The 25,512-nt window shown below is 43.2% G+C and overlaps 1 pseudogene; it reads right to left on the bottom strand.

Annotated features, from left to right (window-relative positions):
- The window catches only part of LOC106573297 (rap guanine nucleotide exchange factor 5-like), a 96,663-nt pseudogene extending 84,421 nt beyond the window's left edge, over window positions 1-12,242 (bottom strand).
- Window positions 12,243-25,512: the final 13,270 nt, after the last annotated feature.

Below are 25,512 nucleotides of genomic sequence, written 5' to 3'. Positions count from 1 at the left end.
TGCAAGTCAACAATTCTTAATCTTACGTCTTCTGAGATCTCTTTTGTTCGAGGCATGGTTCACATCAGGCAATGCTTCTTGAAGAATTTGCTATCACAAAAGGGGTCCCTGGCCCCAAAACGTTTGAGAACCCCTTCTCTAAAAAAACAACCTTAAGGACAGACACTGTATTTTGTGCTATGGCACCTTGAACAGTAAACCTAACTCGGGTGTAGAATCAGAGAGTGCCTTTGACCGGTCAACCAGCTGCTGTGCTATTCTGTGGATGGGCTGGCCTCTGTGATCACAAGTGTCCATCTATAAACAATGGCACTGGCCTCCACTCCAGAATGGATGCTTTTAATGAGGCAGAGTGCAACTCTCTCTTCTCTCCTCTCTCTCCTCTCTCTCTCTTCTCTCTCTCCACCTCTCTTTCTCTCCTCTCTCTCTCCTCTCTCTCTCCTCTCTCTCCTCTCTTTCTCTCTTCTCTCTCTCTCCTCTCTCTCTCTCTCTCTCTCTCTTCTCTCTCTCCTCTCTCTCTCTCCTCTCTCCTCTCTCTCTCTCTCTCTCCTCTCTCTCTCTCTCTCTCTCTCTCTCTCCTCTCTCTCTCTCTCTTCTCTCCTCTCTCTCCTCTCTCTCTCTTCTCTCTCCACCTCTCTTTCTCTCCTCTCTCTCCTCTCTCTCTCCTCTCTCTCCTCTCTCTCTCCTCTCTCTCCTCTCTTTCTCTCTCCTCTCTCTCTCCTCTCTCTCTCTCTCTTCTCTCTCTCCTCTCTCTCTCTCCTCTCTCCTCTCTCTCTCTCTCTCTCTCCTCTCTCTCTCTCTCTCTCTCTCTCTCTCTCTCTCCTCTCTCTCTCTCTGGGACACAGTGTTCCTGTAGAAGTGGTGGAGGTGACCTCCAGTACCACTAGAATGTTTCCTAACATAAACACTGTGGAGGAGAAACACTATCTGTCCAGTTTGGCTGAACTCCTAACCCACTACTGTGGCTAACCAGTAAAGCTCCCTCTGTTGGCTTGCTTTAGTTATTTCAAATTTCAAAATTGACTGCTTAGAAATGTTAAGTTATGTGAAATCCGAAGAAATCAAGTTGAGCTGACAAAACGTACGTGTGATAGGTTGATACCACTTAACATTTTAAGTCAGGGTAGTAACAGCTTTCTAAATGGAAACACTCCAGACGGTATTTTCCCGTCCAGAGGCACCATGCAGGCTTAAGGGATGCTGAGTGTCGGCATTCTCTGTGTAACCACGGCTGAGGCAGCTCAAACATGTTCGCTATGAAGTCCTCAGCAGGACCTCCAGGGTCTTGATAGAACACAGATACACATATAATTCTCTCTCTCACTGAGAAGACTTTACATCAGAGGACTGTGGAAGAAGACCTTAAGGTGCACATCGTTAGAGTATGTGGTTTTTACTGAAGTAATGTGACGCAAGTCTGTCTGGGTTACTATCCAGAAGTGAGTTACTCAAATTCCTGCTTAGGCCGTTAACCTCCAGTCCGTCTCTAGGAATTGGCACTGTGATGAAAATAGATAAACATGACATCTGCACATTATCTCAAACTGTTCTATTCTGCAAGTGGACAAACATGTTTTTTTAAATGAACAAGAAAACAAAGAAGACTGTCTGACGATCAAAACATTGATCCACTGTTACAGAATCCTTTAGGAAAACATAGCAGCTATCTAAGATAGGGAAACATAAGCTTGTGGAATATTTATGACCTGGCAGCAATAACCTTCCATATCAACACAGGCTTCCCAGTAAGAAGACAAGTCTCATAATCAGTACCATACATTATGCTGTGCTGGCAGACTTGAAAAATCACCAATTCACAACAACATGTAGGACACTGGCTTTAGTGCTAAGATACTGTATGTACTGTACTGTGGAGAGTTATCTCTGTGTTCAAAATGGATTTGTCCTGTGTTAGACTAGGAATGAAAAATGCTCAGCAAGTGCATTTTCTATGGAGGTGCTATAGATTACAACGGCGTTAGAGGGAGCAATACGAGTATGCACAGAGATAAGTACACAGCTGCCCCTGAAAATGCAAGGCATAGAACTACAACGGTAACAGACTAGAATAGGTGTAGAATACATGGAATGCATTATTATTCTTCATGAAGGAAATGTTTTTCTAACTGCATTTCAGAACATGTTGCTTTAGCATTCAGACTACGTTCAAGCCAGATCCTGTAATAAAAACATATTTTTGAGTGGTATTTTCCTTAAGAATTAGTCAAGCTGTAAAGATGAAGGATTTTCAAGGAGCAACATGTCACTTTTTCATACCTTTGTTTAACTAGGCAACTCAGTTAAGAATGAATTCTTATTTTCAATGATAGCCTACCAGGGAACAGTGGGTTAACTGTCTTGTTCAGGGGCAGAACAACAGATTTTTACTTTGTCAGCTCAAGGATTTGAACTTGCAACCTTTCAGTGACTGGCCTAACGCTCAAACCACTAGGCTACCTGCTGCCCCACTAGCCACATCATCATCATGATGATGCATTTTGCATTACTATGATGACATGGCAAGTGACACTGCTTCTTGAGAGTCCAACCGACTTCCTTCCTATATACAGTAATTCAACTCCCCAACAGGTCGATGTAAACAGAACATCTATCAGAGCAAGAACTGCACCACTTTCCAGGTTTAGTAGGACACTGCTAGGATGTTTTCATGAGGGTAGAGGTCAGTGTATGTTACAGAGAGTACTGTATACTGTAAAGAGTACTGTATACTGTATGTGCTGTAGCGTCTTTTCATAATTCCTTTCCTTTAAACTGGAACTCTTCATATTTCAAAGCCATGCCCTGCCTGCAATCTTATCTATTATAAACCAACTCAAATCCCACCAACAAAACATGTTCTCCTTTCTTTTCATGTGGGCTATATTAAAAAGGTTGAGAATAAAAATAGGTTTGAGGGCACAGCCCTACTTGAGACACCCACTTGACGTAGAAGAGTTAGTCCTATTGAATAAGAAGGTGACATTTACTGAAAGAACACACAACGACAAGGAGATGTTATCACATCTAAGATGGCATTTAAGGCCATGCTACGGTGTACAGTAGAGTCACGTTCATTGTGGTGAATTATGACAGGCAGGGCAACAGTAACCAACCCTGCTCCAGGCTGCGTCCCAAATGGATCCCTATATAGTGACCTACAGTACTTTGACCAGGGTCCATAGGGCTCTGGTCAATCGTAATGCACTATATAGGGAAAAATGTGCAGTTTGGGACTCATCTCCAGTGTTTTGGAGAAAAGGTCAGGGACCTGCAGCATTGAAATCCACCCTGAAACCAACTCAATGTCTTTGCATGGTGGGGAGACTGAGGGGCCAGCCCACGGTGGGGCCAGCCAGGGGCCTGTGGAACTTACGTCAGCTCTTCCTGCCATTGTTGTTGTGCCGTTCTGCTGCACAGATAGACACAGCTGGCCAGGCAGGAAGGGAAGAACTGAGGCCATCATGGACTCAGCGCTCCAGGGTGGTTCTAGGTACAGACCTAGGATCAGCTTCCCTCCCGCAGTCCTGACCTTAACCATTAGTGGGCAAAATGCTACATTTTCCTGAGATCAGCATCTAGGGGCAACTTCACCCTACACCGAGCTAGCCAATCAGGACACCACCTCCTCTCAAGCGTTCCAATAGGCTGTTGGATTTTGACACAAAATTGAGTGAGCGCTCTTAACCACCCAATAACACTGATAAATCACAGATTGGATTCAGTTAACGGTATTGACATTATGCTGGTTCTAAGTATACGGTTGTTAGGAACAAAATGAATCTCATTTGTTTTTAACAGGTTAATAAGGCAGTCACAGTAGCTAGCTAGAGGTTTGTCAATCATTGCCATATAGCTCTTACAGTAGGTGTATTCCAAGGTAACTGAATGGAGTGTTACGTAGGACTTAATAATACTCCCCTCACAGATCCTTCTAGTTCTCAGAATAACAAGTGAGTGGGCAGGCAGTAGGCTTGGTTCACTAGGGCAGGGTTCTCCAAACCTGTTCCTGGAGATGCCCTCCTGGAGGTTTTCACTCTAACCCTGTTCCTGGAGAGATACCCTCCTGGAGGTTTTCACTATAACCCTGTTCCTGGAGAGATACCCTCCTGGAGGTTTTCACTATAACCCTGTTCCTGGAGAGATACCCTCCTGGAGGTTTTCACTCCAACCCTGTTCCTGGAGGGATCCTCCTGGCAGAGGCATTACCGGATATGAGCCATCCAATAATACCAGATGACAAGTTAAGATCATTTGGATGAATGGTTGGCTCTAGAGGGAGTGGTGCTCTAGAGGGAGTGGTGCTCTAGATGGAGTGGTGCTTATAGAGGGAGTGGCGCTCTAGAGGGAGTGGTGCTCTAGCGGGAGTGGTGCTCTAGGGGGAGTGGTGCTCTAGATGGAGTGGTGCTTATAGAGGGAGTGGTGCTCTAGGGGGAGTGGTGCTCTAGAGGGAGTGGTGCTCTAGGGGGAGTGGTGCTCTAGGGGGAGTGGTGCTCTAGATGGAGTGGTGCTTATAGAGGGAGTGGTGCTCTAGGGGGAGTGGTGCTCTAGAGGGAGTGGTGCTCTAGGGGGAGTGGTGCTCTAGGGGGAGTGGTGCTCTAGGGGGAGTGGTGCTCTAGGGGGAGTGGTGCTTATAGAGGGAGTGGTGCTCTAGAGGGAGTGGTGCTCTAGAGGGAGTGGTGCTCTAGGGGGTAGTGGTGCTCTAGAGGGAGTGGTGCTTCTAGAGGGAGTGGTGCTTCTAGAGGGAGTGGTGCTTATAGAGGGAGTGGTGCTCTAGAGGGAGTGGTGCTTATAGAGGGAGTGATGCTTATAGAGGGAGTGGTGCTCTAGGGGGAGTGGTGCTCTAGAGGGAGTGGTGCTCTAGAGGGAGTGGTGCTCTAGGGGGAGTGGTGCTCTAGGGGGAGTGGTGCTCTAGAGGGAGTGGTGCTCTAGGGGGAGTGGTGCTCTAGGGGAGTGGTGCTCTAGGGGGAGTGGTGCTCTAGAGGGAGTGGTGCTTCTAGAGGGAGTGGTGCTTATAGAGGGAGTGATGCTTATAGAGGGAGTGGTGCTCTAGAGGGAGTGGTGCTTATAGAGGGAGTGGTGCTTATAGAGGGAGTGGTGCTCTAGAGGGAGTGGTGCTTATAGAGGGAGTGGTGCTTATAGAGGGAGTGGTGCTTATAGAGGGAGTGGTGCTTTAGAGGGAGTGGTGCTCTAGGGGGAGTGGTGCTTATAGAGGGAGTGGTGCTCTAGAGGGAGTGGTGCTTATAGAGGGAGTGATGTTTATAGAGGGAGTGGTGCTCTAGAGGGAGTGGTGCTCTAGAGGGAGTGGTGCTTATAGAGGGAGTGGTGCTCTAGAGAGGGTGATCTAGAGGGAGTGGTGCTCTAGAGAAGGTGATCTAGAGGGAGTGGTGCTCTAGAGAGGGTGCTCTAGAGGGAGTGGTGCTCTAGAGGGAGTGGTGCTCTAGAGGGAGTGGCGCTTATAGAGGGAGTGGTGCTCTAGAGGGAGGGGTGCTTATAGAGGGAGTTGTGCTCTAGAGGGAGTGATGCTTATAGAGGGAGTGATGTTTATAGAGGGAGTGGTGCTCTAGGGGGAGTGGTGCTCTAGAGGGAGTGGTGCTTATAGAGGGAGTGGTGCTCTAGAGAGGGTGATCTAGAGGGAGTGGTGCTCAAGAGAGGGTGATCTAGAGGGAGTGGTGCTCTAGAGAGGGTGATCTAGATGGAGTGGTGCTCTAGAGGGAGTGGTGCTCTAGAGGGAGTGGTGCTTATAGAGGGAGTGGTGCTCTAGAGGGAGTGGTGCTCTAGAGGGAGTGGTGCTTATAGAGGGAGTGGTGCTCTAGAGGGAGTGATGCTCTAGAGGGAGTGGTGCTCTAGAGGGAGTGGTGCTTATAGAAGGAGTGGTGCTTATAGAGGGAGTGGTGCTTATAGAGGGAGTGATGCTTATAGAGGGAGTGGTGCTCTAGAGGGAGTGGTGCTTATAGAGGGAGTGATGTTTATAGAGGGAGTGGTGCTCTAGAGGGAGTGGTGCTCTAGAGGGAGTGGTGCTTATAGAGGGAGTGGTGTTCTAGAGAGGGTGATCTAGAGGGAGTGGTGCTCTAGAGAGGGAGATCTAGAGCGAGTGGTACTGTAGAGGGAGTGGTGCTCTAGAGGGAGTGGTGCTCTAGAGGTAGTGGTGCTCTAGAGGTAGTGGTGCTTATAGAGGGAGTGGTGCTCTAGAGGGAGTGAGGCTTATAGAGGGAGTGGTGCTTATAAGCATTATGAATCAACAGACAGTACAGCATACACTCATGCAACACACACATGCAACACACATACATGTACAAGCACACACACGGTACTGTACAGGAACTGTATGCCCCAGAGTCAGACATCTAATGTATCTAATGTAGTGGGACTGTGCATTGAGAATGTCAGACATCTGATGTATCTAATGTAGTGGGACTGTGTGTTAGAGAATGTCAGACATTTAATGTATCTAATGTCGTGGGACTGTGTGTTAGAGAATGTCAGACATCTAATGTATCTAATGTAGTGGGACTGTGTGTTAGAGAATGTCAGACATCTAATGTATCTAATGTAGTGGGACTGTGTGTTAGAGAATGTCAGACATCTAATGCATCTAATGTAGTGGGACTGTGTGTTAGAGAATGTCAGACATCTAATGTATCTAATGTAGTGGGACTGTGTGTTAGAGAATGTCAGACATGGTATCTAATGTAGTGGGACTGTGTGTGTTAGAGAATAGTATGCTAATTGGGATAGATACAATTAGAATACAAGATAAGAGTATCATTTGAATTAGAGACTTATTGATGCACCCACTCAGCATCAGGCAGCTGATACTGTCCTGATAAAATAATGCTTTGTGCAATTTAGCGTGAGATAAACTGGGACTATGTTTCTTCATTAAGATTGTGCTTTCATCTCCTACATTATTGAATTACAGTAGTAACAAAGCCAATAGTCACAACTTCTGTATGAGGAATACCCACTCTCCAAAACATTTTGTCCCCACATGCTTTTACTTTCATTCATATGAAATAGATGCACTGACTAAATGACTTGTCGAATGATGTACATGTGTCATCTCAGGACGGCTCACAATCATAAAACAGACACTTTTGTGTATTGTTCAAACTGATAACTAGTTTTGCTACAGTACACACATCCCTTTTCCTTCCCCCTCGTTCAGTCATACAGAACACTCTTAGAGAAAAAGCTGCTAAATAGAACCATGCAGGGTTCTTCGGTTTGTCCCCATATGGGAACCTTTTTTAGTGCTGGGTAGAATCCTCTATGAAGGGTTCTGCTTAGAACCGTTTATGAAGGGTTTTTCAGAGAACCCTTTTATCTTTGGACGGTTCTTCCTAGGATCCTCTATAAATGGTTTAACCAGACAATTGTATTATTTTTGACAATACATAACATATATCATAAGGCCTTTATTTGAGGGCCTAGTTATATCCTAACACAGTGGTGTTAGGATAATTCCTACTGGAACCCAGACAGTGTTAGGATATCCAACATTGTTAATCACCTGCAACCTGTATTCAAAATGACTGCCAGGATAGGGAAGACTGAATACTGAGGTTACCTCATTCATCTAAACTGGAACAACCATTTCAGTAACGGGTGCAATAAATCCAACAGAAAGGATATGTTATTTATCATTGTATAGCATAAAGTTAATCCAAATTAATAAATGTACATGCAAAACAAAGATATTACAGTAAAACCAAACATCTGAAAATCTCCCTGCAATAGAGCTGGGAAATATTATATCTGGTTCTATGTAAAACCCTACTTGCCTTCCAAAGAACCCTTTCTTCCAAAAACGGTTCTTAGGATGTTAAAGGTTCTAGGTAGAACCCTTTGCCTTACAAAGAACACTGGTTTTCCAAAACGGTTCTTCTGATCAAAACGGTTCTTGGTAGAACCCTATCCCTCCGCAAAGAACCCTTTTGGAACCCTTTTTTCTAAGACTGTAGTGTTTGAGTGTCTGGTGATTTCTCTAGACTAACTCTGTCACAGTGTTAGAGCGTGTGATGATTTCTCTAGACTAACTCTGTCACAGTGTTTGAGCGTGTGATGATTTCTCTAGACTAACTCTGTCACAGTGTTAGAGCGTGTGATGATTTCTCTAGACTAACTCTGTCACAGTGTTAGAGCGTGTGATGATTTCTCTAGACTAACTCTGTCACAGTGTTTTAGTGTCTGGTGATTTCTCTAGACTAACTCTGTCACAGTGTTAGAGCGTGTGATGATTTCTCTAGACTAACTCTGTCACAGTGTTAGAGCGTGTGATGATTTCTCTAGACTAACTCTGTCACAGTGTTTGAGTGTCTGGTGATTTCTCTAGACTAACTCTGTCACAGTGTTAGAGCGTGTGATGATTTCTCTAGACTAACTCTGTCACAGTGTTTTAGTGTCTGGTGATTTCTCTAGACTAACTCTGTCACAGTGTTTGAGCGTGTGATGATTTCTCTAGACTAACTCTGTCACAGTGTTTGAGCGTGTGATGATTTCTCTAGACTAACTCTGTCACAGTGTTTGAGCATGTGATGATTTCTCTAGACTAACTCTGTCACAGTGTTTGAGCATGTGATGATTTCTCTAGACTAACTCTGTCACAGTGTTTGAGTGGCTGGTGATTTCTCTAGACTAACTCTGTTACAGTGTTTGAGCATGTGATGATTTCTCTAGACTAACTCTGTCACAGTATTTGAGCATGTGATGATTTCTCTAGACTAACTCTGTCACAGTGTTTGAGTGGCTGGTGATTTCTCTAGACTAACTCTGTCACAGTGTTTTAGTGTCTGGTGATTTCTCGAGACTAACTCTGTCACAGTGTTTGAGCGTGTGATGATTTCTCTAGACTAACTCTGTTACAGTGTTTGAGCATGTGATGATTTCTCTAGACTAACTCTGTCACAGTATTTGAGCATGTGATGATTTCTCTAGACTAACTCTGTCACAGTGTTTTAGTGTCTGGTGATTTCTCTAGACTCTGTCACAGTGTTTGAGCGTGTGATGATTTCTCTAGACTAACTCTGTCACAGTGTTTGAGCGTGTGATGATTTCTCTAGACTAACTCTGTCACAGTGTTTGAGCGTGTGATGATTTCTCTAGACTAACTCTGTCACAGTGTTTGAGCGTGTGATGATTTCTCTAGACTAACTCTGTCACAGTATTTGAGCATGTGATGATTTCTCTAGACTAACTCTGTCACAGTGTTTGAGCATGTGATGATTTCTCTAGACTAACTCTGTCACAGTGTTTGAGAGTGTGATGATTTCTCTAGACTAACTGTCAAAGTGTTTGAGCGTGTGATGATTTCTCTAGACTAACTCTGTCACAGTATTTGAGCATGTGATGATTTCTCTAGACTAACTCTGTCACAGTGTTTGAGCGTGTGATGATTTCTCTAGACTAACTCTGTCACAGTGTTTGAGAGTGTGACGATTTCTCTAGACTAACTCTGTCACAGTGTTTGAGCGTGTGATGATTTCTCTAGACTAACTCTGTCACAGTGTTTGAGCATGTGATGATTTTTCTAGACTAACTGTCAAAGTGTTTGAGCGTGTGATGATTTCTCTAGACTAACTCTGTCACAGTGTTTGAGTGTCTGGTGATTTCTCTAGACTAACTCTGTCACAGTGTTTGAGCGTGTGATGATTTCTCTAGACTAACTCTGTCACAGTGTTTGAGCGTGTGATGATTTCTCTAGACTAACTCTGTCACAGTGTTAGAGCGTGTGATGATTTCTCTAGACTAACTCTGTCACAGTGTTAGAGCGTGTGATGATTTCTCTAGACTAACTCTGTCACAGTGTTTTAGTGTCTGGTGATTTCTCTAGACTAACTCTGTCACAGTGTTAGAGCGTGTGATGATTTCTCTAGACTAACTCTGTCACAGTGTTAGAGCGTGTGATGATTTCTCTAGACTAACTCTGTCACAGTGTTTGAGTGTCTGGTGATTTCTCTAGACTAACTCTGTCACAGTGTTTGAGTGGCTGGTGATTTCTCTAGACTAACTCTGTCACAGTGTTTGAGTGGCTGGTGATTTCTCTAGACTAACTCTGTCACAGTGTTTGAGTGGCTGGTGATTTCTCTAGACTAACTCTGTTACAGTGTTTGAGCATGTGATGATTTCTCTAGACTAACTCTGTCACAGTATTTGAGCATGTGATGATTTCTCTAGACTAACTCTGTCACAGTGTTTGAGTGGCTGGTGATTTCTCTAGACTAACTCTGTCACAGTGTTTTAGTGTCTGGTGATTTCTCGAGACTAACTCTGTCACAGTGTTTGAGCGTGTGATGATTTCTCTAGACTAACTCTGTTACAGTGTTTGAGCATGTGATGATTTCTCTAGACTAACTCTGTCACAGTATTTGAGCATGTGATGATTTCTCTAGACTAACTCTGTCACAGTGTTTTAGTGTCTGGTGATTTCTCTAGACTCTGTCACAGTGTTTGAGCGTGTGATGATTTCTCTAGACTAACTCTGTCACAGTGTTTGAGCGTGTGATGATTTCTCTAGACTAACTCTGTCACAGTGTTTGAGCGTGTGATGATTTCTCTAGACTAACTCTGTCACAGTGTTTGAGCGTGTGATGATTTCTCTAGACTAACTCTGTCACAGTATTTGAGCATGTGATGATTTCTCTAGACTAACTCTGTCACAGTGTTTGAGCATGTGATGATTTCTCTAGACTAACTCTGTCACAGTGTTTGAGAGTGTGATGATTTCTCTAGACTAACTGTCAAAGTGTTTGAGCGTGTGATGATTTCTCTAGACTAACTCTGTCACAGTATTTGAGCATGTGATGATTTCTCTAGACTAACTCTGTCACAGTGTTTGAGCGTGTGATGATTTCTCTAGACTAACTCTGTCACAGTGTTTGAGAGTGTGACGATTTCTCTAGACTAACTCTGTCACAGTGTTTGAGCGTGTGATGATTTCTCTAGACTAACTCTGTCACAGTGTTTGAGCATGTGATGATTTTTCTAGACTAACTGTCAAAGTGTTTGAGCGTGTGATGATTTCTCTAGACTAACTCTGTCACAGTGTTTGAGTGTCTGGTGATTTCTCTAGACTAACTCTGTCACAGTGTTTGAGCGTGTGATGATTTCTCTAGACTAACTCTGTCACAGTGTTTGAGCGTGTGATGATTTCTCTAGACTAACTCTGTCACAGTATTTGAGCATGTGATGATTTCTCTAGACTAACTCTGTCACAGTATTTGAGCATGTGATGATTTCTCTAGACTAACTCTGTCACAGTGTTTGAGCGTGTGATGATTTCTCTAGACTAACTCTGTCACAGTGTTTGAGCATGTGATGATTTCTCTAGACTAACTCTGTCACAGTGTTTGAGCGTGTGATGATTTCTCTAGACTAACTCTGTCACAGTATTTGAGCATGTGATGATTTCTCTAGACTAACTCTGTCACAGTATTTGAGCATGTGATGATTTCTCTAGACTAACTCTGTCACAGTGTTTGAGCGTGTGATGATTTCTCTAGACTAACTCTGTCACAGTGTTTGAGCATGTGATGATTTCTCTAGACTAACTCTGTCACAGTGTTTGAGCATGTGATGATTTCTCTAGACTAACTCTGTCACAGTGTTTGAGTGTCTTTTGATTTCTCTAGACTAACTCTGTCACAGTGTTTGAGAGTGTGATGATTTCTCCAGCTCTGTCACAGTGTTAATATTCTGTGAATGCAGCGTGATGTTGTCTCTCACCTCTGCTGTCCTCTCCGGGGTGGCCTTGCTGCTGTTGTTGTGGTTCTGGAGGAAGCGGCATCCGTCCTTGGCCAGTCTCTGGACCATCTCCAAACGGGACAGGTCCTCCTTGTCGTGCAAGGCACACACACCCCCACCCCCCGGCTGCAGCGCCGGGGACACAGAGAACATGTACTTCAGTCCACAGTCCCACGACATTACTATAGAGTAGAACCAGCACGGTGTACTCCTCTCCTCCTCTCTCACAGTGTACTCCAAAGGTGTGTGTGAGGGGGATGGGCCGGGCAACCTTGAGTGTGTTTAGTTGTCTGGCTGTTTGTCTGTGAGCGCAGGTGAGTTACGGCCTCTTCTCACTGAGCTAAAGCAGATCCCTGTAGAAGCACCAACAACAGCTCCGGCTGGCTCTCTGGTTGGCCTGCAGAGGCAGAAATAGAGGGATAAGAGGGCTATGAAGCAGCAAGGACTCCAGGTGCCTCTGTTCTATATGACTAGATCCAGAGGGAGAGAGAGACTGACTGTTACTCCCTCCTTCCCTTCCCTTTCACTGCTGGGGAAGGAGGAAGGGAGGCGAGAGAGGGAGGGAAAGAGAGAGGGAGGGGAGGGAAGGAAGGAAGAGAGGGAGGGAGGGAGGGAGGGAGGGAGGGAGGGAGGGAGGGAGGGAGGGAGGGAGGGAGGGAGGGAGGGAGGGAGGGAGGGAGAGGGTGAGAGAGAGAGGGGGAGAGAGGGGATCAGGAAACATCTGGTAAAGCACTCAAGACCAGCGCCTGCAGAGGAAGTTCCACTATCTCTACCTCCCCCTGTCCATGCTGGCTGAGGTGGGCTGGGCCTGGGTGGGTGAACACTGGGGGTGTGGTAGACAGGGGAGGTAGGGGGGGGGGGGGGTTGGACCCCCTGAGAGAACACAGAGGAAGTGGAAGAATCTGGGTTCACAGAGGAACACAGTGGAAGAATCTGGGTTCACTTTCCAACAATGACCGACACAACAAGATATTTTAGTTGTTAGATATTTTCAGAAGAACATTCAGTGCTGCTGTCACAGGGTGGTCTGTCACAGAGTGGTCTGTCACAGGTTGGTCTGCTGTTGTGCTCGTCCTATCCTTGCTCCGTTCTGTACTTTCTGTTATTGAATAGGTGGGCCAGACTGAAGAGTTGGGTCTAAGGGACATTGAAAGTCCTTTACACACCCTAGCTCCTACAGAACCCCATCGGGATGCATGTGATGATGGCTGGGTAGGTCTCATTTGTAAATAGATTAAAAAATATATTGCCTTAGAATCTCTACAGGATCCACCACTTTTTTCAAATTTTCGCCTAAAATTACATACCCAAATCCAACTGCCTGTAGCTCAGGCCCTGAAGCAAGGATATGCATATTCGTGGTACCATTTGAAAGGAAACCCTTTGAAGTTTGTGGAAATGTGAAAGGGATGTAGGAGAATATAACACAATAGATCTGATAAAAAAATAATACAAAGAAAAAAAACAACCGTTCTTTTGTATTTTTTGTACCATCATCTTTGAAATGCAAGAGAAAGGCCATAATGTATTATTCCAGCCAAGGTGCAATTTAGAATTTGGCCACTAGATGGCAGCAGTGTATGCGCAATGTTTTAGGCTGATCCAATGAACCATTGCATTTCTGTTCAACATTTTTTATCAAGACTGGCCAAATGTGCCTAATTTGTTTATTAATAACTTTTGATGTTCAAAATTAGGCACTCTCCTCAAACAATAGCATGGTATTCCTTCACTGTAATAGCTACTGTAAATTGGACACTGCAGTTAGATTAACAAGAATTTAAGCTTTCTGCCAATATCGAATATGTCTATGTCCTGAGAAATGTTCTTGTTACTTACAACCTCATGCTAATCGCATTAGCCTATGTTAGCTCAACCGTCCCGTGGAAGGGACACCGATCCCGAAGAAGATGGGTCACTTCTTTAGTGCCCACATAATAATCATATAAGCCAATTACAATATCACTCACACTCTATGACATACAGATGTAGGATCTTAATTTGATCACTCTGTTGCAGGAGAACTAAACATATAGTGTATTTGAGGTTAAAAAAAGCTTCTTTCACTTGATTTTCCCTTACGAAAAATGTATCAACCCCTACAAAAATGTTAATTCATTATAATCCACATAATAATTCACATTTTCTGTTGCTGCAGGATTCTTTTCCTGCTGTAGCAAACTGGCTCAAATTAAGATCCTTCATCTGTACTGCTGCTATGTGGAATATTTTGATAAGGAAACTATGCAAAAAATAAATAGGAAATCCTATTTCTCCAGAATTACATTTCCTCTTTAATGCACTTTGTCCAATTAAACATGTATTTTCTGGGCAGAAATTATAGTCATACAATGAATGACCTTTGTGACCTTCTCCTCTCTAATCCACTTAATAATAATAGTTGATAACGTTTACATCCCAAAGGGCTCCATATTTCCTATGTAGTGCACTACTTTTGACCAGAGCACATAGGTCTATGGTTAAAAGAAGTGTACTATATCGGAAACAGGGTGCCATTTGGGGACGAAGGTAACGTCTGCCAAAGAAAGCCAGGGCTTTAACTACCGTACATCATGCATTTACCACTATGGTCTATATATCATTTGACCCCTCTTCCTCTTATTATAGAAAACCTCTCAACCCTGTCTCAAACGATGTACTTACACATTTTGTATGATGAACGGAAACACATAGCAAGTTAATGAGGTCATGAATCTAAACAACCAAGCCTTGACATTATAGATGTCATGCATTGAGCTACAGTAGTGTACTGATATCTCTGCCTCTGTTGGCTGTGCTACACAACCTAGGGTGTGTATTAAACAAACAATTCTCTGGTACCAGCACAGTCTATTCCTGGTCTGAATAGCTGACCACCACCACCCACTGACTGTACAGTACAAGACAAAAGGGAGATGTGGGTCCAGTCACCTGGGCAATGCCAGGTGCGCTCTCATTCCTAATGTGAACAAACCAAAGCATAGACCACATCAGAGAGATTCCCCCTCGAGTCTTCTTAGCCTCCTTGGCTCTCTACCATCCACTCAGTCCAAAAGATGTAGCTGTTGACAATGCCCTATCCCAGCTGTTGGTGGGTATGTACTATACAGGCAACAGGGTGCCATTTGGGACACAGTCATGGTCTTTCTTGTGTTGAACTGCAAATCTCTCCAGAGATGTTTGATCGGGTTCCAGTCCGGGCTCTGCCTCGGTCACTCAAGGACATTCAGAGACTTGTCACGAAGCCACTCCTGCCTTGTCCTGGCTGTGTGCATAGGGTCGTTGTCCTGTTGGAAGGTGAACCTTCGCCCCAGTCTGAGGTCCTGGGCACCCCTGGAGCAAGTTTTCATCAAAGAGCTCTCTGTACTTTGCTCCGTTCATCTTTCCCTCGATCCTAGTCTCCCAGTCCCTGCCGCTGAAAAACATCCCCACATCATGGTACTGCCACCACCATGCTTCATCATAGGGATGGTGTCAGGTTTCCTCCAGACATGATGCTTGGCATTCAGGCCAAAGAGTTCAATCTTGTTTTCATCAGACCAGAAAATCTTGTTTCTAATGGTCTAAGAGTCTTTTGGTGTCTTTTGGCAAAATCCAAGCGTGCTGTCATGTGCTTTTTACTGAGGAGTGGCTTCTGTCTGGCCACACTACCATAAAGGCCTGATTGGTGGAGTGCTGCAGGGATGGTTGTCCTTCTGGAAAGTTCTCCCATCTCCACAGAGGAACTCTGGAGCTCTGTCAGAGTGACCATCGGGTTCTTGGTCACCTCCCTGACCAATTCCCTTCTCCCCAGGTTGCTCAGTTTGGCCGGGCAGCCAGCTCTAGGAAGAGTCTTGGTGATTCAAACTTCTTCCATTTATCAATGATGGAGGCCACTATGTTCTTGGGGACCTTCAATGCTGCAGAAATATTTTGGTACCCTTCCCCAGATCTGTGCCTCGACACAATCCTGTCTTAGAGCTCTACGGACAATTCCTTCGACCTCATGGTTTGATTTTTGCTCTGACATGCACTGTCCACTGTGGGACCTTATATAGACAGGTGTGTGCCTTTCCAAATCATGTCCAATCAATTGAATTCATCACAGGTGGACTCCCATCAAGTTGTAAAAACTTCTCAGGGATGATCAATGGAAACAGGATGCACCTGAGTTCAATATCGAGTCTCATAGCAAAGGGTCTGAATACTTATGTAAATAAGAAATTGTAGTTTTTTTACTTTCAATACGTTTGCAAAAATGTCAAAAAAACTATTTTCGCTTTGTCATTATGGGGTATTGTGTGTAGATTGATGAATAAATAATTTTATAATAAGGCTGTAAGGTAACAAAACGTGGAAAAAGTCTGAATACTTTCCAAATGAACTGTACATAGGACATTTGAAAACCAAAAGTGACAGGACAGATGATAGTTTGATCGTAGCAGGAACAGAGAAACACGTGCTCCTCGGTAGAGTGTGGTAGGATATATGGACATATTTCCCTTTTTAAAAGACCGTGACATTTCTTAATAAACTTCATTTGAATGTCCTTGGTTACTGCTCCTATTACCAGACATTATATAATTATATAGGGCTCTATTCAATCTGCATCGCGGGACTTCAGCTTTAGAGCGTGAATGAAATTGAAAGGCAACGCTCACACTTTTTAGCGGAGGCTGCATTCAGGTTAAACGGAAATTCAATAGTCAATAGGAAATTACCTTAACGTTTTCTATTGCGGAATCCTTAATCCTTCAGCTTTATGATTGAATAGAGCCCCTAGTCTCAGATTCATGGACATGTCAAATCAGATATTAACTGCTCAAATTAAGCTTGTCTGGAGCCCTATGTAATTACATATAGACTGACGCGCACATATGTGCTAGAGCAGGCTAAAACAAGGACATTCATTCTCAGTATGAACGCTTTATCTATCGCTCTAATATTTTTTTTTTACTCTGTCAGCAATGTGCTGCTTGACTGGGTCTTAGCAAAGCCCTTCAACTGTACTGTGATAGTTGATTGGGTCTTAGCAAAACCCTTCAACTGTACAGGAAAAGAAACTGCTGATGCACACGAAAGCTAAATGAGAAATACCCCTCTTCTCTTCTCTGGTCTCCAGTATGGGAAGGGGTATCCCCCCTGTATCCTCCACCATGTGAGCTTCAGTTGAGTTCCATGAGGACATGTTCCTTTTTGTTCTTCCAAAGCCACGAGGAATTGGCAGGTGTCCTCCCATCCTTCTCTTTGAGAATCCATAACTGGCCATTTCTACTACATTTATAGCCTGCGTCTCAAATTGTACCCTATTCCCTATGTAGTGCACTACTTTTGATCAGGGTCCATAGTGCTATGTATATGGAGTAGGGTGCCATTTGGGACGCACACATAGATAGACTACACAGCACATTCATCTCTTCTCTTTTTAAAAAATGTGATACTGTATATTTTTTGTTAGTTATACTATTTTGATTTTGAATACTGCAGGACTTGCAAGTTAAGCATTTCCCTGAACTGGTGCTTGTGACAAATAAAAACTTGAAACATTCATCTATCTGTTTTTTACTGGAGGAACAAAACAAGGACTTCATCGCTAGAGCCTTGGTTTAAAGTCTCCTTCTTAACCAGACAGATCAGCTAGTCTTTAGAAGGGCTGTCCCTCAGCGGTTATGGGCTGAGGAGGAACGTCAGCTGCACAATGAATACAAATGCATCTGATACAGATGGGAAGGCAGATAGGCTGTCACTACAGTCAGGCCGGAGTAACCAAGGGGAATGGAAGGGGAACGGGGGTGTTTAGGGATCCTCAAGCAGCAGACACCTGTCATAACTCCTACATCCCCATAGGTATTGGCTTGCTGTTGTGGCCCTTTATGCCAAAGGTGATGGTGTGTGTCGGGTTGGCTGCATCACCGGTTGCTGAGAGTAACAAATGGCTATTGTCATAAGCAGATAAATTGCTAAAATCCCATAAAATGACAACATTACTAAAGCAGAGGATAACATCTGATGCATGCTAAGTGTACTGGTCTCACTATGAATCAAGAAAGGTGTGTTTACCACAGTTTTGACAAGGCATTATGTTATTACATAATTCATATTATTTGTGACAAAAACAAGTGGGTTTATGTGAATTAAACTGTTAAGGGCTCTCTGAGTCTCTCAGCAAGATCTAGTGCTATGGGAAACACTACCCACCCGATAGTTTGTCTGAGGAAACACTACCCACCCGATAGTTTGTCTGAGGAAACAATACCCACCCGATAGTGTGTCTGAGGAAACACTACCCACCCGATAGTTTGTCTGAGGAAACACTACCCACCCGATAGTTTGTCTGAGGAAACACTACCCACCCGATAGTGTCTGAGGAAACACTACCCACCCGATAGTTTGTCTAAGGAAACACTACCCACCCAATAGTTTGTCTGAGGAAACACTACCCACCCGATAGTTTGTCTGAGGAAACACTACCCACCCGATAGTTTGTCTGAGGAAACAATACCCACCCGATAGTTTGTCTGAGGAAACACTACCCACCCGATAGTTTGTCTGAGGAAACACTACCCACCCGATAGTTTGTCTGAGGAAACACTACCCACCCGATAGTTTGTCTGAGGAAACACTACCCACCCGATAGTTTGTCTGAGGAAACACTACCCACCCGATAGTTTGTCTGAGGAAACACTTTGCTCATCAAGTGTTTCCTCAGTAAAACAATGTTCTACAATGTTGTAGGTAGTCTGGGAGCAGACTCAGCGGAGGAAGAGGAGGAGTAGTCTGGGAGCAGACTCAGCGGAGGAAGAGGAGGAGTAGTCTGGGAGCAGACTCAGTGGAGGATGATGAAAGAACTATGCCACATCCCCCAGGTATTCATGCAAATGCAGAGCTCTGTGTCTCAAATGGCAGCCTATTCCCTACATAGTGCACTCATTTTGACCAGTCTAACTATAGAGCCACAAGGATATCATTACTATCATTTTAATAAACACAATCTAACTAAAGAGTCACAAGGATATGCTTACTACCTCTTAATTAACCTCTACGGGATCGGTGTCCCGGGATCGGTTGAGCTAACGTAGGCTAATGTGATTAAAATGGGGTTGAAAGTAACAACAAAAAAATCCCAGGACATAGACATATCTGATATGGGCAGAAAGCTTAAATTCTTGTTAATCTAACTGCACTGTCCAATTTACAGTAGCTATTACATTGAAAGAACACCATGCTATTGTTTGAGGAGAGTGCACAATTATGAACTTGAAAATGTATTAATTAACCAGTTAGGCACATTTGGGCAGTCTTGTTACAACATTTTGAACAGATATGCAATGGTTCATTGGATCAGTCTTAAACTTTCCACATACACTGCTGCCATCTAGTGGCCAAATTCTAAATTATGCCTGGGCTGGAATAATACATTATGGCCTTTCTCTTGCATTTCAAAGATGATGGTACAACAAAAAAATCTTTGTATTACCTTCACCAGATCTATTGTGTTATATTCTCCTACATCAATTTCACATTTACACAAACTTCAAAGTGTTTCCTTTTAAATATGGATATATGCATATCCTTGCTTCAGGGCCTGAGCTACAGGCAGTTAGATTTGTGTATGTCATTTTAGGCGAAGATTGAAAAAAAGGGTTGGATCCTTACCAAGTCTAACTATAGAGCCACAAGGATATCATTACTACCCTCTTAATTAACACAGTCTAACTATAGAGCCACAATGATATCATAACTACCCTCTTAATTAACACAGTCTAACTATAGAGCCACAAGGATGTCATAACTACCCTCTTAATTAACACAGTGTAACTATAGAGCCACAAGGATGTCATAACTACCCTCTTAATTAACACAGTCTAACTATAGAGCCACAAGGATGTCATAACTACCCTCTTAATTAACACAGTCTAACTATAGAGCCACAATGATATCACAACTACCCTCTTAATTAACACAGTCTAACTATAGAGCCACAAGGATATTATAATTACCCTCTTAACACAGTCTAACTATAGAGCCACAAGGATATTATAATTACCCTCTTAATTAACACAGTCTAACTATAGAGCCACAAGGATATCACAACTACCCTCTTAATTAACACAGTCTAACTATAGAGCCACAAGGATATCACAACTACCCTCTTAATTAACACAGTCTAACTATAGAGCCACAAGGATATCACAACTACCCTCTTAATTAACACAGTCTAACTATAGAGCCACAATGATATTATAATTACCCTCTTAATTAACACAGTCTAACTATAGAGCCACAAGGATGTCATAACTACCCTCTTAATTTACACAGTCTAATTTGTATGTCTTGGATGTGGTAGAACATGTGCTGACTTAATCAATTACCAAAAGTACACTTAGTGTATAAAACATTAAGAACACCTTCCTAATATTGAGTTGTGCCCTCAGAACAGCCTCAATTCATCGGGGCATGGACTCTACACGGTGTCGAAAGCGTTCCACAGGGATGCTGGCCCATGTTGACTCCATTGCTTCCCACATAGTTTGTCTGAGGAAACACTACCCACCCGATAGTGTGTCTGAGGAAACACTACCCACCCGATAGTGTGTCTGAGGAAACACTACCCACCCGATAGTGTGTCTGAGGAAACACTACCCACCCGATAGTGTGTCTGAGGAAACACTACCCACCCGATAGTTTGTCTGAGGAAACACTACCCACCCAGTAGTTTGTTTGGCTGAATGTCTTTTGGGTGGTGGACGATTCTTGATACTGTTGGGAAACTGTTGAGTGTGAAAAAAACCCAGCAGCGTTGTAGTTCTTGACACAAACCAGTGCACCTGGCACCTACTGTACTACCATACCCCGTTCAAAGGCACATATATATTTTGTCTTGCCCATTTACCCTCTGAATGGCACACATACGGTACACAATCCATGTCTCAATTGTCTCAAGGCTTAAAAATCCATATTTAACTTGTCTCCTCCCCTTCATCTACACTGATTGAAGTGGATTTAACAAGTGACATCAATAAGGGATCATGGCTCACCTGGATTCACCTGGTCAGTCTATATCATGGGAAGAGCAGGTGTTCATACTGTTTTGTATATTTAGCCTATACCATAACTGTGTGTTAAAATGGCAGTGAGGATGATTGAATCAAATATCAGATTAGGGAGTTAAAATAGATTTCTGTGTGTGTCAGGGATTTCTTCGTCGGAGGACGATATGGCGAAATCATCATCGGAAACTGAGGACCAATATGCAGCAGAGTTGAGATGGTTCATTTTGAACTTTTAATAAATTCCAAAACGAACATACAAAATAACAAAAGAACGAACGCACGATACACTGACAGTCCTGTTAGGTTTACACACACTAAACACTAAACACGGAACAATCCCCCACCAATACACAGACAAACACACCCAACTAATAACCCCACACAGCTGCCTTCAATTGGATGTCCACCCCAATTAACTCAACATAGAAACAGATCAACCAGACTACACATAGAAATACATCAACATAGACCATAACTCAAAACCCGGAAATCATAAATCAAACGCCCTCCTAACTAATACACCACCCTGAACCACATAAAACAAATACCCTCTGCCACGCCCTGACCAAACTAAAATGACAATTAACCCTTATACTGGCCAGGACGTGACAGTGTGAACATATTTGGGTGTAAAAATTCCATCTTGGATACATGTTCCTAAAATTACGTAAGTGTTCATCCCTGCAACGCCATGAGTCTAGATAAGCCAAGCCATTCCTCAACAGTTAGTACTGGAGTGAATGTGAGACTGTATCTTTTCTCCAGTGAATAATTACATCTCAGTTAAAGACATGCTGCGGTACTGTTACAACTACTAAGCATTTTTTAACCTCCCGCTTTGGGCTGGATGTGTCAATTTGTAGCTCATACATGCATAATCTATGAGCAAAAGTAATGTTTTAGGGTCAATTAGCCAGAAATCCATAGTTTGAAAGTGACATTTTGTGGAGGCTGTGCGGCATCATTTTCACTACATTTACCCACATGTGAGCCAGCCTCCTAGCAATTTGAGTTTCAGCCAATGAGCTCCAGCCCCTCAGCATTTAAGTGACAGCTAGCAAGATGCACACACAGTAGACTGAGAGAGAAAACAATGACATGGTGCACATATCTGCACATTTGTGATGTAGTACACCATTTTCAGAGATTACTTATGTCTCGTGGGCACTACGTTCAGAATTACTGGCTAAAAAGTATTAAAAAGTAGCGGAGAATATCTTTACAGAGTTCAACAGTAGAAACAGGCCCAGAAAGTGACAGGCTACAGTACATAAATCCAAGCACACCCATCTTTCACTGTGGATGGGAGTCTCTACAGGACCTTCATGTGAAGTATCTCCCTGTACACACTCTCCCTCCCTGTGGAGCTTCTTCTTAGGCCTGTCTGGAGACAAACACAATCTAAAGAGACAGACACTATGTCTCTAATGACACTCTATTCCCTATGTAGTGCACTTCTTTTGACCATAGGTCTATGTCTTTGGTCTTTGTATTGCGTTTATACTGGGGTGCCATTCACATCTACAAATTGGGGGTCCATTGGTGATGAGTTGAGGTTTGAGAATGAAACACATTACAGTCTGTCTGTCTGTACAGTAGCTTACCACTTTGAACTTTTCCTGACACTTGCTGTACTCTGACATGAATATTGAGGCAACACCAGATTCCAGAAAGTACTAATTTATGATTTAAAATGATTGTTTATAATTTATGATTTAAAACAGAAAGCAAAGCATAGAACAGGTGGAGACATGTTGGGGTGATCATGTGACGTGGGTGCAGGCTAGTCAGGGCTGGTGAAGTCACTCAGAGGGAAAATAATCTAAAACCAAACTGACTTCCCTATCCCTTCTCTTCACCTTCCCTTCCTTGTCCCTCCTGGTGAAGGTTTCCTCCGTGAGACAAAGCACCAAGGACAGCAACCTGTGCATTCCAAATGGCACCCTATTCCCTATAAAGTGCACTACTATATAAGGAATAGGGTGCCATTTGGAACGTACCCACTGACTTCATATTCTGATACTGACACAGTATCTAAGGCAGGGGAGAGAGAGAGAGAGAAACCAAAACCATAATCCTCCAGATCATTAAATAAACTACACAAAGTACAAAAGTGCAGTTTCAAGTTCACTGGTTACAGTACATCATTGGTCTAAAACCGTAATCTAACCCTTCTGAGTTCACTGGTTACAGTACATCATTGGTCTAAAACTGTAATCTAATCCTTCTGAGTTCACTGGTTACAGTACATCACTGGTCTAAAACTGTAATCTAATCCTTCTGAGTTCACTGGTTACAGTACATCACTGGTCTAAGACCGTAATCTAACCCTGCTGTGTTCACTGGTTACAGTACATCATTGGTCTAAGACCGTAATCTAACCCTGCTGTGTTTACTGGTTACAGTACATCATTGGTCTAAAACCGTAATCTAACCCTGCTGTGTTCACTGGTTACAGTACATCATTGGTCTAAAACCGTAATCTAACCTTTCTGAGTTCACTGGTTACAGTACATCATTGGTCTAAAACCGTAATCTAACCCTTCTGAGTTCACTGGTTACAGTACATCATTGGTCTAAAACTGTAATCTAATCCTTCTGAGTTCACTGGTTACAGTACATCACTGGTCTAAGACCGTAATCTAACCCTGCTGTGTTCACTGGTTACAGTACATCATTGGTCTAAGACCGTAATCTAACCCTGCTGTGTTTACTGGTTACAGTACATCATTGGTCTAAAACCGTAATCTAACCCTGCTGTGTTCACTGGTTACAGTACATCATTGGTCTAAAACCGTAATCTAACCTTTCTGAGTTCACTGGTTACAGTACATCACTGGTCTAAGACCATAATCTAACCCTGCTGTGTTCACTGGTTACAGTACATCATTGGTCTAAAACCGTAATCTAACCCTGCTGTGTTCACTGGTTACAGTACATCACTGGTCTAAGACCATAATCTAACCCTGCTGTGTTCACTGGTTACAGTACATCATTGGTCTAAGACTGTAATCTAACCCTGCTGTGTTCACTGGTTACAGTACATCACTGGTCTAAAACCGTAATCTAACCCTGCTGTGTTCACTGGTTACAGTACATCACTGGTCTAAAACCGTAATCTAACCCTGCTGTGTTCACTGGTTACAGTACATCACTGGTCTAAGACCGTAATCTAACCCTGCTGTGTTCACTGGTTACAGTACATCACTGGTCTAAGACCGTAATCTAACCCTGCTGTGTTCACTGGTTACAGTACATCACTGGTCTAAAACCGTAATCTAACCCTGCTGTGTTCACTGGTAACAGTACATCACTGGTCTAAAACCGTAATCTAACCCTGCATCTCGGTTATAGAAGGTTGTAGCTTGGTCTCTGAATGTCAAAGAAAGTAAACAATGATATCCCCATATGCATCGGAGTCACGTTGTCACGTCCTGACCAGTATAAGGGTTATTTCTTATTGTTGTTTGGTCAGGACGTGGCAGAGGGTATTTGTTTTATGTGGTTCGGGGTGGTGGTTTGTTTAGTAGGGTATTTGATTTATGTATTCCAGGGGTTTTTGGGCACTGTTCTATGTTAGTGTATTTCTATGTTCTGTCTAGTCTTTTGTATTTCTATGTTTTGTTAATTGGGGTTGGACTCTCAATTGGAGGCAGGTGTTTTCTCGTTGCCTCTGATTGAGAGTCCTATATATGGGTATGTGTTTGGTTTAGTGTTTGTGGGAGATTGTTCCATGTATAGTTTATGGCCTTACAGGACTGTCGATTTGTCGGTGTGGTCATTTGGTGTACATGTTTATTTTGGTTTTCCTTCTTTCATAATACTACTCAAATTTGCCAACTTTCAGCACCATGAGCTGTCCATTTCTGATTGTGCCACGGCTGCTGCTTCAAGTTTCAGCACCACAATGTAAATGACTTGAATCTGTCTTATTGTGAGGTCAATAACTCTAAATACATCATGGTGTCATGACGTTGGCCTCTTTTGGTACAGGGAGGACAGTTGACCCCCTCCCTTTTGCAAACATCCATTCTATGACCCCCCCAATCCACCCTGTGTGTAAAGGGTCGTAAAAACTCTAAAATTCCAGGAGAGTCTCTGGCCACATGGCCCATAGAGAACACAGGAAATTCTTCCAACTCATAGAATTGGAGAGCCAAGCGACATTTTGTGTTCTGGAGAAGGTATGGAAGATTGGTGAAGAATCCAGCTACGAACTGATCCGCTTGGTACAATTTTGTGATACTCAGAAGAGACAATATAGCCATATTACCATAAAACTCTTTATATAATAGCATCATAATGGTTGTATAGAATGTATTAATAAGGATAAAGCTTTTGTAAGACATTGAGATGCTATGTACTGATGTAATGGGATAGAATTGTATTTCTGTAACCAAATCTAACTCAGTCATAGGCACGCCCCCAGGGACCCATACAGGACCAGGCGTCATTTGACAAGCCTGTTCTATGGGCACTATAAAACACCCCCTGATTTACATTTCTTCAGAGCAGGCCTTCACTCTATGGCCAGAGGTTTGACCATCCAATTCCTCTACTGAAAGTGAACCATACCACGTGGTTAACTTTTAGACTATCGAGACCGACAGAATAAGAACAAGTCTTTGATATTAATTATTAGTCTGCAGCTAAGTAAATTATATCATCGAACGCGAAGACCAACGAAACAACCATTCTATGACGACATTAATGAATGTCGCTCTGAAAGATCCATTCTAAC

This window comes from Salmo salar, chromosome ssa05, assembly GCF_905237065.1.
Source record: "Salmo salar chromosome ssa05, Ssal_v3.1, whole genome shotgun sequence".
In the NCBI taxonomy this organism is placed as follows: Eukaryota; Metazoa; Chordata; class Actinopteri; order Salmoniformes; family Salmonidae; genus Salmo; species Salmo salar.
The sequence above is the reverse complement of the archived record's forward strand: the minus strand, read 5'-3'. Positions and strand labels throughout refer to the sequence as shown.